Raw genomic sequence first — 12,369 nt, forward strand, 5'->3', positions numbered from 1 at the left:
TTTCTGTGTACGTATTCTTTGATTTTTTTTTAAACATACCTTAATGATGGGTTTGTTCCATGTGATGATAGTGATTAATTTTATAGACTAATCACAGTAACACTGTGGAGTACTTTCAAAATAAAACACCTACCGAAGAGACAAGAGGCTAGATGCTAAATACTTGTGAAGTACTTTCAAAATAGAAACACATACTGAAGAGACAAGGGGCAAGATGCTAAATACTTGTTAAGTGAAGGATTGGACATGGTATCATAGATGAACTAAAACCTAACTTGATGCACATTGGTTGAGAAAAGATTGACTAAGTTCTTCCAACATTCCCTCTTGCATTCCGTCTTGCTCAATGCTTATTTTTATTTTTATTTTGGCAACTTGACATGATGGATGATCTTTGGTATTTCTATGGTAACACTCAAGTGGGTGACAACCACATCCATATTTCTTTTGTAAGAGTTTATGTAATCTGATTGTTGCTAAATTTTATTACTTGTGCATCTTATAGGATTAAGCTCCCTTGGTGTTGCTTTGGGCTTTGTTGATCTTCTTTTTTAACGTCTTCACTTTGTTGGTACAAACCTTGGAGCAATGTATACTTCACTTGGATAGTATTGAACTATGGAGCAATTAGTTCATGGATGTTGCTTCTATAGTACATCCATGAGTTCTAGAATCTAGTATTGACCTTGTCTCTAATAGTCATTGTCAATATTCATAATTTCAAATTGTGGTATCTAGTTTGAGATCTAGGAGGAGACGGGATTTTAATGTTCAATTGGCTACTAAATTTTATGTCATTAGAAGAGGATTCTATTCTAATATCTATTTTATGTGGAATGAATGTGAAGATGTGTTGAGAGCTTTCAATGGATCAAAGTTTAAGGCTTTTTCAACTAAAGAGGAGGCCAAAGAATTTCTATGCTATTATATAGTAATAGGGGCATTAGGTGAAAGAGGAAAGAGAATATTTTATTATAAAAGAGCCTAATTAAAAAGGTATAAAAGAAAAATATAGATAAAAGATATGTAAGTAATAAAATCTTATAGTGTTAAAACTGTATTTTATGAAAATGAATTCTATTTATTTTGAATAACCATAAATAATACAAAACAAGGTAGATTAGAAAAATAAAGAATATAAGCATATGTAGGAGAAAGTTAGAAGTTTATTTTAGCAAAAATTACCTCAAGAAAACAAAAATTGATACTTAAAAAATATCAATTACCAACTAGGATCAAAATCAAACCCTGAAGGATAAAACCAAACACCTACAATGTTTCCAAAGTTCTTTTTTCAATGAAAGAGCAAGACTAGAGAGAAGACTAGTGAATAGATTTTTAAGAGTTGCTTCTTTGTCATTTGGATTAATATTGAGGTTTTGAGGGATTTTCAAAGTTAGTACTATATTAGGGAGGTTTAGATTTTAAGAAATAAAAATAAGTTTATAAATTTAAAGATTTTATGAGTTTTATAGCATATTTATACATGAAAATTTGGAAATTTATTGTAATAATTGTTGTAAATGTGTGTAAGAAATTTGAAGTCAATTGAATAATTAAATTGAAGAATGTAAGTATTTTTATGGGTTATGCTCTTGCATAATTAAGATTTAGCATTAATGAAGGATTTTGCAATTGGGCAATATTTACTAATTCGATTAAAGCAAAAATTAGTGAAAGAAATTTAGACTTGAATATTTACACACAATCCAATTTTTGGAGCAATTGAATAGTTCAAAAATAAAAAATCTTTGTTTAAAGATCAGCATTCAAATCAAAGAAGGAGGGTGGCCAATAGCCAAGAGGTTTTGGAAGCTTTTCTTGCATTTGGTAAGTCCAATTCTTCTCAAATTTTGTATGCTTATTAATTTCTTATAAGTTGAAGTCTGGGTGAAATTTTAGTGAACATCTACAATTCAATTAATATTTATTGAGGTTTCAAATATCTATAGTAATTGATTAAAATTTACTTGGAATTTTTTTAGGATTATTTAGGATTTGGTTAGAGTTTAGGATTCTATTAGGATTTTATTAGGATTTGACCTAAAGTTTGATTAAGATTCATTAAGATTTTAATTAAGATTTAATTAGGATTTGATCTAAGATTTAATCTAGGATTTGATTAAGATTTATTAGAATTTCAATTAGTCTTAAATTAAGATTTTATTAGGATTTATTTAGAATTTTTTATTATTTCTTTAAAGATTTATAATTATAGTATTTTTTAAAGGTTTTATTTTTATATTACTTTAAGATTTTATTATTATTATTTTTTAAAATTAATTTATGACTACTTTGTATTTCTTTTATAATTTCTTTTAAAATTATTTTAGATCAGTGAAATTTTAATTAAGATTATTAAAGATTACTTAAAGTTCATTTAAGATTCTATTAGACTTCATAGGATTATTATTTATCTTCCGTATCTAAATGTATGATGCATTCTTAAGCAAGTATACATGTAATATGACAATGGTAGTTTTTAGGCTAATTGATCACAGTGATACTAGCTAGGCTTTGAAAGATGAATCTATCTATGCCAATTTAAAATTTTATTTTGCCTAGTGGATTTGTTAATATGTTGGTAGGTTAATATTCAATGTTAATATAAAAAATCCTCATTTATCTAGAATCTATTTTTTGTCTAATAATTTTATCTAATAATACCAATTTATTTCAAAATATTTGGTTTTACCATCAAATACTAGATTATATATAATCTTGATTTTGCTTTAATTATTGCATCCAATGTTGATAGATTTGATATTTCCAATATGAAATTCTTGAGACATATGTCTTTACAAGTATAATTTGCTAAAGTGTCATATTTTAATTCATACAAAGATTGTATTATTGATGTCTGCTCTGAATAACACTATGATACATGTATGTTTTTTTAAAAAATATATAAGCTAAGTTTAAAATGCAATCTTTGGGATCTAATGCAAAATCTACATTTGAATACCTTAAGAGGTGGTTTTTTTTTTTTTCGAGCTTTGAAGAAGATGTCGAGCCAAAGATACTACTAAATGTTTCAAAGGATTCCACAAGCAGCTTGTAAGTAAACTTCTAGCAAATTTTTGGTATACCAATTGCAAATTTCAACTCCAAAGTAACATTCAAGTAGGTCTTAATGAGCCAATGGAACTTGCTAACCATGGCACAATAGAGTCATACATTACAAGGTGGTGTATTGATTTTCTTATAAAATTTTAGACTTTTGTTGACGAAAATATGTAAGGGATGTAATGCCTTTATATTAAAATTCCAAAAAAATTGATGTGTATAATCAATTTAATAAAAGAAGAACTCTAATAAGGTGTGTGTGTATTGAACACCAAAAACATTTGCGGATGGGCCTTAAATCGGTCATAGAAAATGTCCTATTAAGTTGGTATTTGACTTTGGTTATGAGATGAGGTGGATACCAAATGATTTTTAGATCATTGATATTTATGAGCAAGATGACAATACTATAATTATCATATTAGTAATAAATATTATGATCTATGGTAGACTTGTGCATGTATTGGTTGCAAAATTATTGATCTATACAAGCATAACAAGTTCTTAAACTTTGCTTGAGCTTGTAGAGAATATAATAAAGGTGGCACATCTTATGTTCTTATCAAGGTATTATAATATTATAGATTGATTCTCATCAATTGACAAGTGTAAACACCTCTTGATAATCTATATTATATTTTTGTTAGAATTCATAAGCAACCAATTAGACCTTATATTAGACATATTTATTGTTGATTTGAAGTTTTTCCAGAAATAATAAAAGTTTTTTTGAGAGCAAGTTAATTGACATCTAAGTATGATTATGTTAAATTGACAAATATTCTCGTTCTATTACAATCAACTAATATGAATTGTAAGCAGCTTTATAAAATATAAAGTTTTTATTATTTTAATAGAATAAATTTTTTTTTTTGAGAAGGAAATGTAATCAATAAGTTTAGTTGGAGATCATTGAATGCATTGCAAATAATAAACTAGAGGTGTGAGGGGCTAAATTGGAGGTGTAGTAGGTAATGTAAACAAGGGCAGTTTAAGTAGTGAGTTATAAAGAAGTAGATCTAGTAAGTACTTTCGTCTATGTGCTAGTACATCAATAATTGTATAGTGGCTAAGATAAGATGTTATTTCACAAGTTAAGGCTAATAGTGATGGTCCTTCCATAATGGTAGGTTTGGAACAAAACAACAAAAAAAGGTCAAGTCCATCAAGTAGAAATAGAGCCAAAAAATTTCTATTTGGAGTCGGATAATAAGAAACCACCATATAAAAAAAGATAATGCCTATCAAGTGGTATATGCATGCTTCAATTAGCTTGAAATAAATTCAATAGAATCTAGCAATCGGGATGCTTCATGGTACTTCAATTTAAGAGCTTCAAACCATATTAATAATAAAAAAGCTATTTTTATTATTTTCAAATAAACTCATGGTCATAGAATCAAAATCATTGAAAGACAAGGCTATCTAATTACAAAATAAGAAACATATTAATACAATTTTTTTTTAATAAAATAAAATTTTCAAGGATATTTTTTTTCTTGATATTATTAAAAACTTTATTTTCATTAGTTACATAGCCAATAATGTCTTCAACCTAAATTATTTTTTAAAAGAATTCTACATTCAAAAATATAAAATTTATTTCAAAATAAAATAATTTCAAATAATGCAATATATTGCATCCTCTCCATGTGGCTATCTTCAACTTCTTGCAAGACTTGCCTTGAAGGCAAAAAAAAAAGTAAAAAAAAAATACCTATAGCAATCTAGTGTTGATCTACTGTTGTTCTCATTGTGTTCAAGCTTCAATATACCAAAGCAATTGATCTAATAGAGGTGGATTCGAATACAAGGAAAGATTCGTTATATGAATTGGGTTTGTTAGTGTCACAATTGACTGTACTCTAGCTATCTAAAATCAATTATCAAACTACAAAACACCAAGGTTTATTACTTCCGTCTTAATTCAATACATAATCCATTCTATGACTATCAATTCAATAATACTTTCATATTCTTATCAGTTCATCTCCCACTTATTCTGTTTGCACTTTATATATATTCAATTACTGATCTCAAGCTTACTTATTATATTTAGTTTCTCAATTCATCACACAAAATTCAATATCTTCACTTAACACAATACAATTCGATAATCTCAATTCTCAAGGTCATAGATTTTCTCCAAAACGGTCAGTCTAAAGTCATATTCCACAATATTCTAATCACAGTTTTAACAATACTTCTCTCAATCACAATTCTTCATAAGCAAATAATAAAAGCAAAGAAAATAAAGAAGTAGCACCAAGCCTATCTCGGCTTACGACTCTCACAATCTGGCTCCAATCTCTCTTTTCTCAACGTCTTTATCCTACCAAAAGATGGACCATCGGCCAGCAGATTCTAAAAGTTATGAACCTTTGAATTCTTAACCATTTATTCTATTAACAACCTATTCTTATCAACTAAACTACCTAATTATAAGTCTAATTCTCAAGGTTATCAATAACCAACCAGTAACTTACTACAAAATTTATTTACATATTCTACAAAGCTGCACTTCTATCTGTGCAGTGCCTTTACAAACATTATTTAGCCTCAACTTATAAAGACGTAGCAGAGTTGGCTTCTTTAGTCAATGGCATTGGCTTACCACCCTTTGAATTGATGACCTCTTCCTTTGCTACATCTTTGTCGTTTGCCTCAGTGTTCGAGGATTCTCCATCCAAACGTACCATCACATCTTCATTCAATAAATCCAATTCCTGTACCTGAGACTCAAGATAGGCAATTTTGTTATCGCGCTCTTCCAACATCTTTTGCCATTCTTCTGTCAGTTTCAAAGGTATCTCCAAAGGTGTTGTCGTTGAAACTAGCATATTGGTCCATACTAAATTATTGGCCTCCTTTTCTAATGCTGCTAGTTTAGTTTGCAACATCACAACCTCTACCTACAGCCATTCTTGCCGTTCCTTCCAATCGGTCTCCATCTTTGCTTTTTCAAACACCATGTTTGCCATCTTTTCCTTTTTCGCCATCCACTTTTCCTTAATCCTAACCTCCACCAATGCAATGTCAATTTGTGGTAAGTTTTACGAAATGCCCAAAAATCCATGCTTATGCACTCCTCAAAAATCCTACTACTTCTCCTTAGTCCAACAAACATCCAATCGGATCAGCTCCATGTTAATCACAATAATACACCTCAATCGTCGCAACTCATCCTTGTGCCTTACATTGTACTATTTCTCTCCCTATTCAATTGCCTCTTAGTCTTCTCAATCGCCATTGTATTCTAACATAAGCAAGCACTCACAACTAATCTCTCAAAACACACATACACAGCTGCTTACACAAAAGAAAACACGATGCTTGTCAAGAGCCCCCCTCCTACTTCTTATTATGGTCCAATCAATTGGATCGACTCCTTCTTATTTTCCACGATTTGTCATGATGAAATATCCTACTAACTAGGTCTGACAACCAGTCTTTACAACCACCGTCACTAATCCCATGCATATTCCTCACACTTCTTATCACCTTATATTTATTACCCTATCATCATCATTATTTATCCCTTCTTTTTTTTAACAGAAAACCCGTCCCGAGTTTATGTATAATAAAGTTTAAGCCGATTGCCATTGATTTGTGTCATAAATTTAGTACCCATAAAATCTTCCAATTGTAGTGAACCATTTGAAAATCCGTCAATAACTTAATATGGTCCATGCCATCAAACTTGAATTTTTTTTGGAAAATTTTTAAATCGACTATCATAAAGAAGTATCAAATCATTTGGCATAAAAGCCTTTGGTCTAAGCTTATTATCATAATAAGTATTCCTTTATTTTTGTGTAGTTTCGATTATCATTAATGCATTGGCTCTAGTTTCATCTAATTTTTTCAATTCTTCTAAACGGTGCCATAATGAATCCAGATCTCCCAATCTATTATATATAACATTTCGTAAACTTTGGACTTCCAATTCAATAGGTAATATTGCTTCCTTGCCATAAACAAATTGAAAAGGGGTAGCATTGGTAGTAACTTTATACGCAGTACGATATGCCCATAAAGCTGCGAACAACTTAGTGTCCCAATCTGTTTCAGCCCATGAAATTATTTTTGTTAAGATTTTATATAAAATTCCATTAGTCTTTTCCGTTTGTCCATTGACTCTAGGGTGATATGGTGTAGTCTTACGATGTTTTATCTCGTATTTAGCCATAAGTGCTTTGATTGTACTATTTATAAAATGAGTTCCTTGATCACTAAGCAATTCTTGTGGACAATCAAACTGTGTAATAATATTTTCATACAAAAATATTGCTACTATACTTGCACTATCGGTTTTCGTAGCTATAGCTTCAGTCCATTTTGTTACGTAATGTGTAACTACCAGTATATACCATTTTTGTCCATTTCTTGAGGTTGGTGCAATTGGTCCCACAAAATCAATTCCCTATTTTTCAAAAGGTGCTTGAGCCAAAATTGGTACTAATGGCATTGTTGAAGTTCCAATAGGTCGACCCGTTCTTTGACATGGGTTACAATGATAGACAAATTGGTGGGCATCTGCAAACATTGTTGGGCACCAATAACCAGCCTGTAAAGCTTTATGAGTCATGCCATCCCCCGCAAAATGTCCACCACAATTGTCCAAGTGGCAACCTTCTAATATAGTACTCACTTCAGTTTGATAAATACAACGTTACAAAACTCCATCCTTACCTTATTTATATAAAGCTTCGCCAATCATCGTATAAGGTGCTTATTTTAATATTAAGCGTCGTTTAAGCTTTTCATTAAAATTGGGTGGAAAGGTTTGAAATGTCAAGTATTGAATTATTTCACTATACTCCGGAGTAATTACATCTACCGCAAACAGTTCCACATCGGATAGTGCATCATTAATAGATTCATTATTCAATATATTGGATAACCGAGATAAATGGTTTGCATTGGAATGTGATTTTCTTGGTCTTACCTAAATAGTAAAGTAAAATTTTTACAAGAATAAAATCCATCGTGCAATATGACCACTCAATTGAGGCTTATTAATCATATATTTTAAAGCATCATGGTCAACATGGAAAACAAATTTATAACCAAGAAAATAATGTCGAAACTTTTGTATAGAATAAATCATCTCCAATGGTTCTCTTTCGGTTGTTGTATAATTTCTTTAAGCTGCTATTAATTAATGACTTGCATAATAAATAGGGTGATCAAAATCCTGGTCATCTTTCTCGCTTAATACAAAACCAATCACGACATTAGATGCATCTACATAAACTTGGAATGGTTTTATCTAACAAGGTGCTACCAATATTGGTGCTGAAACTAATTTCTGTTTCAATGTTTCGAATGCAATTGTACATTCATTTGTCCAAACTGGACTAGTCCCATCGGTTGGTGGTTTCTTCAAGAGATTTATCAAGAGATGGCATATAACTACGAATATATAGATAAATCACCGATAATAACTGACATGGCTAACAAATGCTCGAATATGCATAACAGTATCTAATTGCTTTAATTCTACTATAATCTTTATTTTATTTGGATGTGTAGCAATGCCTACTATCAAAACTATATAATCTAATAGTTTATCAGAAGGTACACCAAATTGGCACTATTTCAAATTTAAAGAAATTCCATATTTAGAACATTGATTCAAATATTGACCTAGACATTCTAAATACCTAGCTCTTGTACTAAATGTACAGAAATCATTTAGAAATATTTCCATTGAAATTTGTAGATAATCTTGGAACGCTTGCATCATTACCCTTTGAAATGTAGCTGGTGCATTACAAAGCCCAAACAATACAACCTTATAGGCAAAGGTCCCCCAATCCGTAGTAAAAAGTAGTTTTTAACTGATCTTCTTTTACAATTTTAACTTGATTATAACTGGAGAATCCATCAAGAAATGAATAACATTCATGTCCAACGACAACATCCAATATACTATCCGTGAATGGTAAAGGAAAATAATCCTTCTTGGTAGTCGCATTTAATTTGCAATAATCTTTACATATGCAAACTTTTCCATTCTTTTTCGGTACTATAACAATTAGTGAAACCCATTCACTGAAAGGAATTGGATAGATAAATTCAACCTCCAGGAGTTTATCTAATTCTTCTTTTACCATAAGTGAGTATTTTGGATTAAGTCGATGTTGTCTTTGGGCGTACTGGTGTAGCGTTCTCGTCCAATATAATTTGATGCTCACAAACTTCAGCTGGAATTCTTTTCAAATCTGCATACGACCATGCGAAAGTAATTTTATGCATTAAAAAGTAATCCACTCAAATTTCTTTCTCTTTGCTTTTTATATCGTCATAAATCTGAATGATTTGGGGAGCCTCCCATGTACCTAAATTAATTGGTTAACATCGTGAAATTTCAGGATTCTTGAAAATAATGTTTTACTCAATTCCAGAATCTTTCATAAAATCCGATAAACTAAAACTTTTCAACTCCAGTTCCATAGCACTAATGTGATTAACATCCTATTTATTAATCCAATATGTAATCATATGATCAAAATCGTCAATAACATCTAGAGGAACTAAGTACTCTCTCGGTCCTCTACACTAGTATTTCATTCTAGTGTGCTTGAAAACTTGCCTTATATCAGCATAAATTAGGTCAGGAGCACCAATTGCTTCTTCTGTAGACTCATCTTCACAATCCGATGTGAATTCTGAACTGACAACTTAAGTTTCTTCATGATATTGGACGGGATACATTTGAAGCACAATTTTATCATTACCATTCCTAATTGTCAATGTACCATGATCCCAGTTATTTCGAGCTTTAACTTAATACAACCATGGTCATCATAAGATTTATACTAGATCCTCCTTCTACTTTTACTCCCGATACTAACACTCCATCAATTGAAACATTAATCATTGGTGTACCCGGATCGGGATTCAAACTTACTTCTCGGATTTCTTTATTTTGAGATCTACGACGAATTAATGAGGAATTCAAGATAATTTGGCACTCATGTGCTACTGCTAATAGTTGCTTCATAGAGATCGTGGGCTGTATGGTGCCCAAATCTTTTAGAATATCATATGGTTCTGTATTAGTGGTAATTTCTAATGTCTGTTTCTTCTTCCCAATCTTACATACCGATGCAGATAAATTGATTTTTTCTATATTGGAAATTGGTAAAGCTACTGGAATTAAATTTGACAGAGCCTGTAAAATCGGTTCATTCAATACGTAAGATTGTTCTCCCAATTGGGTTGATATTGGTTCCTTAGAATTCATGTCTCTGAGAAGATCTTTCAATAGAAAGGACGTTCTCAAAACTGTGTAGAGAACAAAATATCTTGAAACAGAATTGAAGCCTCCACAATCAGTACCTCATTAGAGTGCACAACCGATTCAGGTCTTATACTGAGTAAGGGGTCCATGTCAGGACCTGGATTGGATGGCCTCGTAATTGGGTTCAATAAGCCCTTCGCTTCAGGATCACCCAAATGTTGAATTGGTCCTTTTTCATTTTGCTGATTTCTTATAAGGACAGCTTGGACTACTTCTATCTGATGAATTGGTGATTCTTGTATCCGATTATTTTTTTCCTCTACAATTTACACAATCGATTGTATCTTCTGATCATGATTATTAGGGTTAAATGGAACATTACATTGATAATGGAAATGATCCGATTGCTTACAATTTCCACATACTGGAGCATATTCGTCTATAAACCTTGGATTAGAGCATTCACTGGCATAATGACCAATTTGCCAAGATCGATAGTAACGTAGTGGTTTTTGGTCCATACTGTCATGTACACTTCGAATCTCCACTGGAATATATATACTAGGTCGATTCTAGGTAGCCATAGTAAATGAACTTGGCTGACTAGTTGCTATTGGTTGAGAATTGGATTGCTGAATTGGTATAATTTGGAGATTATTCCCTTTATTATTTCCACCATTCTACATATTTGTTCTATAAACCGGATTATAATTAGTATTTTGAAAATTTCCAAAACCACGATTAGGTCGATTTGGGCAATTATTATTTCAACCACCCATATTTCTAGTCTGTATTTGATTAACATCCCATTGAGTTGGTTGTATTAACGTCTGGTTATTGAGCTGTTGTTGCTTTTGTAAATACCAGCAATTTTGGGTAGAGTGCTCCCTTCCACAAAATATACATTGAACACCTGTTTGTCTGGGTGATGGATATTTCATATCAAAATGATCTTGTCCCTTACAATTATTACACCATACATTAGGTCTCGTATTAGAAGGCTTATATCATTTCTTCTTATCTTTAGCCAAATTCATGACCAATTCTTCCATCTTCTTTGTTAGATTTAATAAGAAGGCTTCATTTGGATCTTTAACAGTTGCATTTGTGAACAACTCTGGTTGTTGATAGGTTGGCGATGTAAAATAAGGTGTCATTGTTATTGGCACTATTGCTTGGAGTGGGGTAGCATTAATCGATTTTTGCAACATAACATTCTTCATGTTGGAGTTAGTCATTTGTGGATAATTATCCATCGACATATTTTCTGATTGTATTTGTTGGCTTCCTGAACTTAGAATCATCATGGCTCCTACTCTTAACAATTGGTCATAATAACATTCTTCCCACTCCTTTGCTCGTGCCAATGATGCCTCTATCATAGCTAGTCAAGCCTCTTTTACAAACATTTTCAATTCTGGTGGATACAAACCATTAATTAATGTCAACAATATAAACGCATCTGGCATTTGATTATTTGGCCATTTACGAAGTATATCTACAATTCGGCCATAATAGGACTCTACTAATTTCTCCGCAAATATCCTGCTATTCATAAAACTTTCTCTAAGCCGATCTTCAAATACAATTGGTCTAAAATGGATTAGAAAGGCATTCCTCAAGGCCTCCCAATTGAAAAATCTATCCAATGGTTGCTGATTATACCATTCAAAAGCTATATCTTTTAAAGTTGCTAGCAACCATTTCAATCAAACGTCTTTAGTTCTACCATTATTAGCAACGCAGGCTTTCAAGAATTGAGATATATGGTGATTAAGATTAGAATCCGATCAACTACTAAAAATAAGTAATAGTGCCATATTTATAGTGCGGTCTCATACTGCTTCCATTTCTACCACAATTGGTACTCCTAGCACTCCCGCAGCCATTGATGTTATCACTGGTCTCCTTGCTATTTGAATTTGAATTTTTCTTCCTTTGGTTTCCTTCTCTCAATCACAATTCTTCATCAAAAGAATTATCTTCCTTTGATGAAGAATTGTGATTGAAACTGTAAGTAGAATATTGTAGAATATGACTTTAGACTGACCGTT

The sequence above is a fragment of the Physcomitrium patens genome, chromosome 14 (assembly GCF_059467195.1).
Source record: "Physcomitrium patens ecotype Gransden chromosome 14, ASM5946719v1, whole genome shotgun sequence".
NCBI classification, from domain to species: Eukaryota; Viridiplantae; Streptophyta; class Bryopsida; order Funariales; family Funariaceae; genus Physcomitrium; species Physcomitrium patens.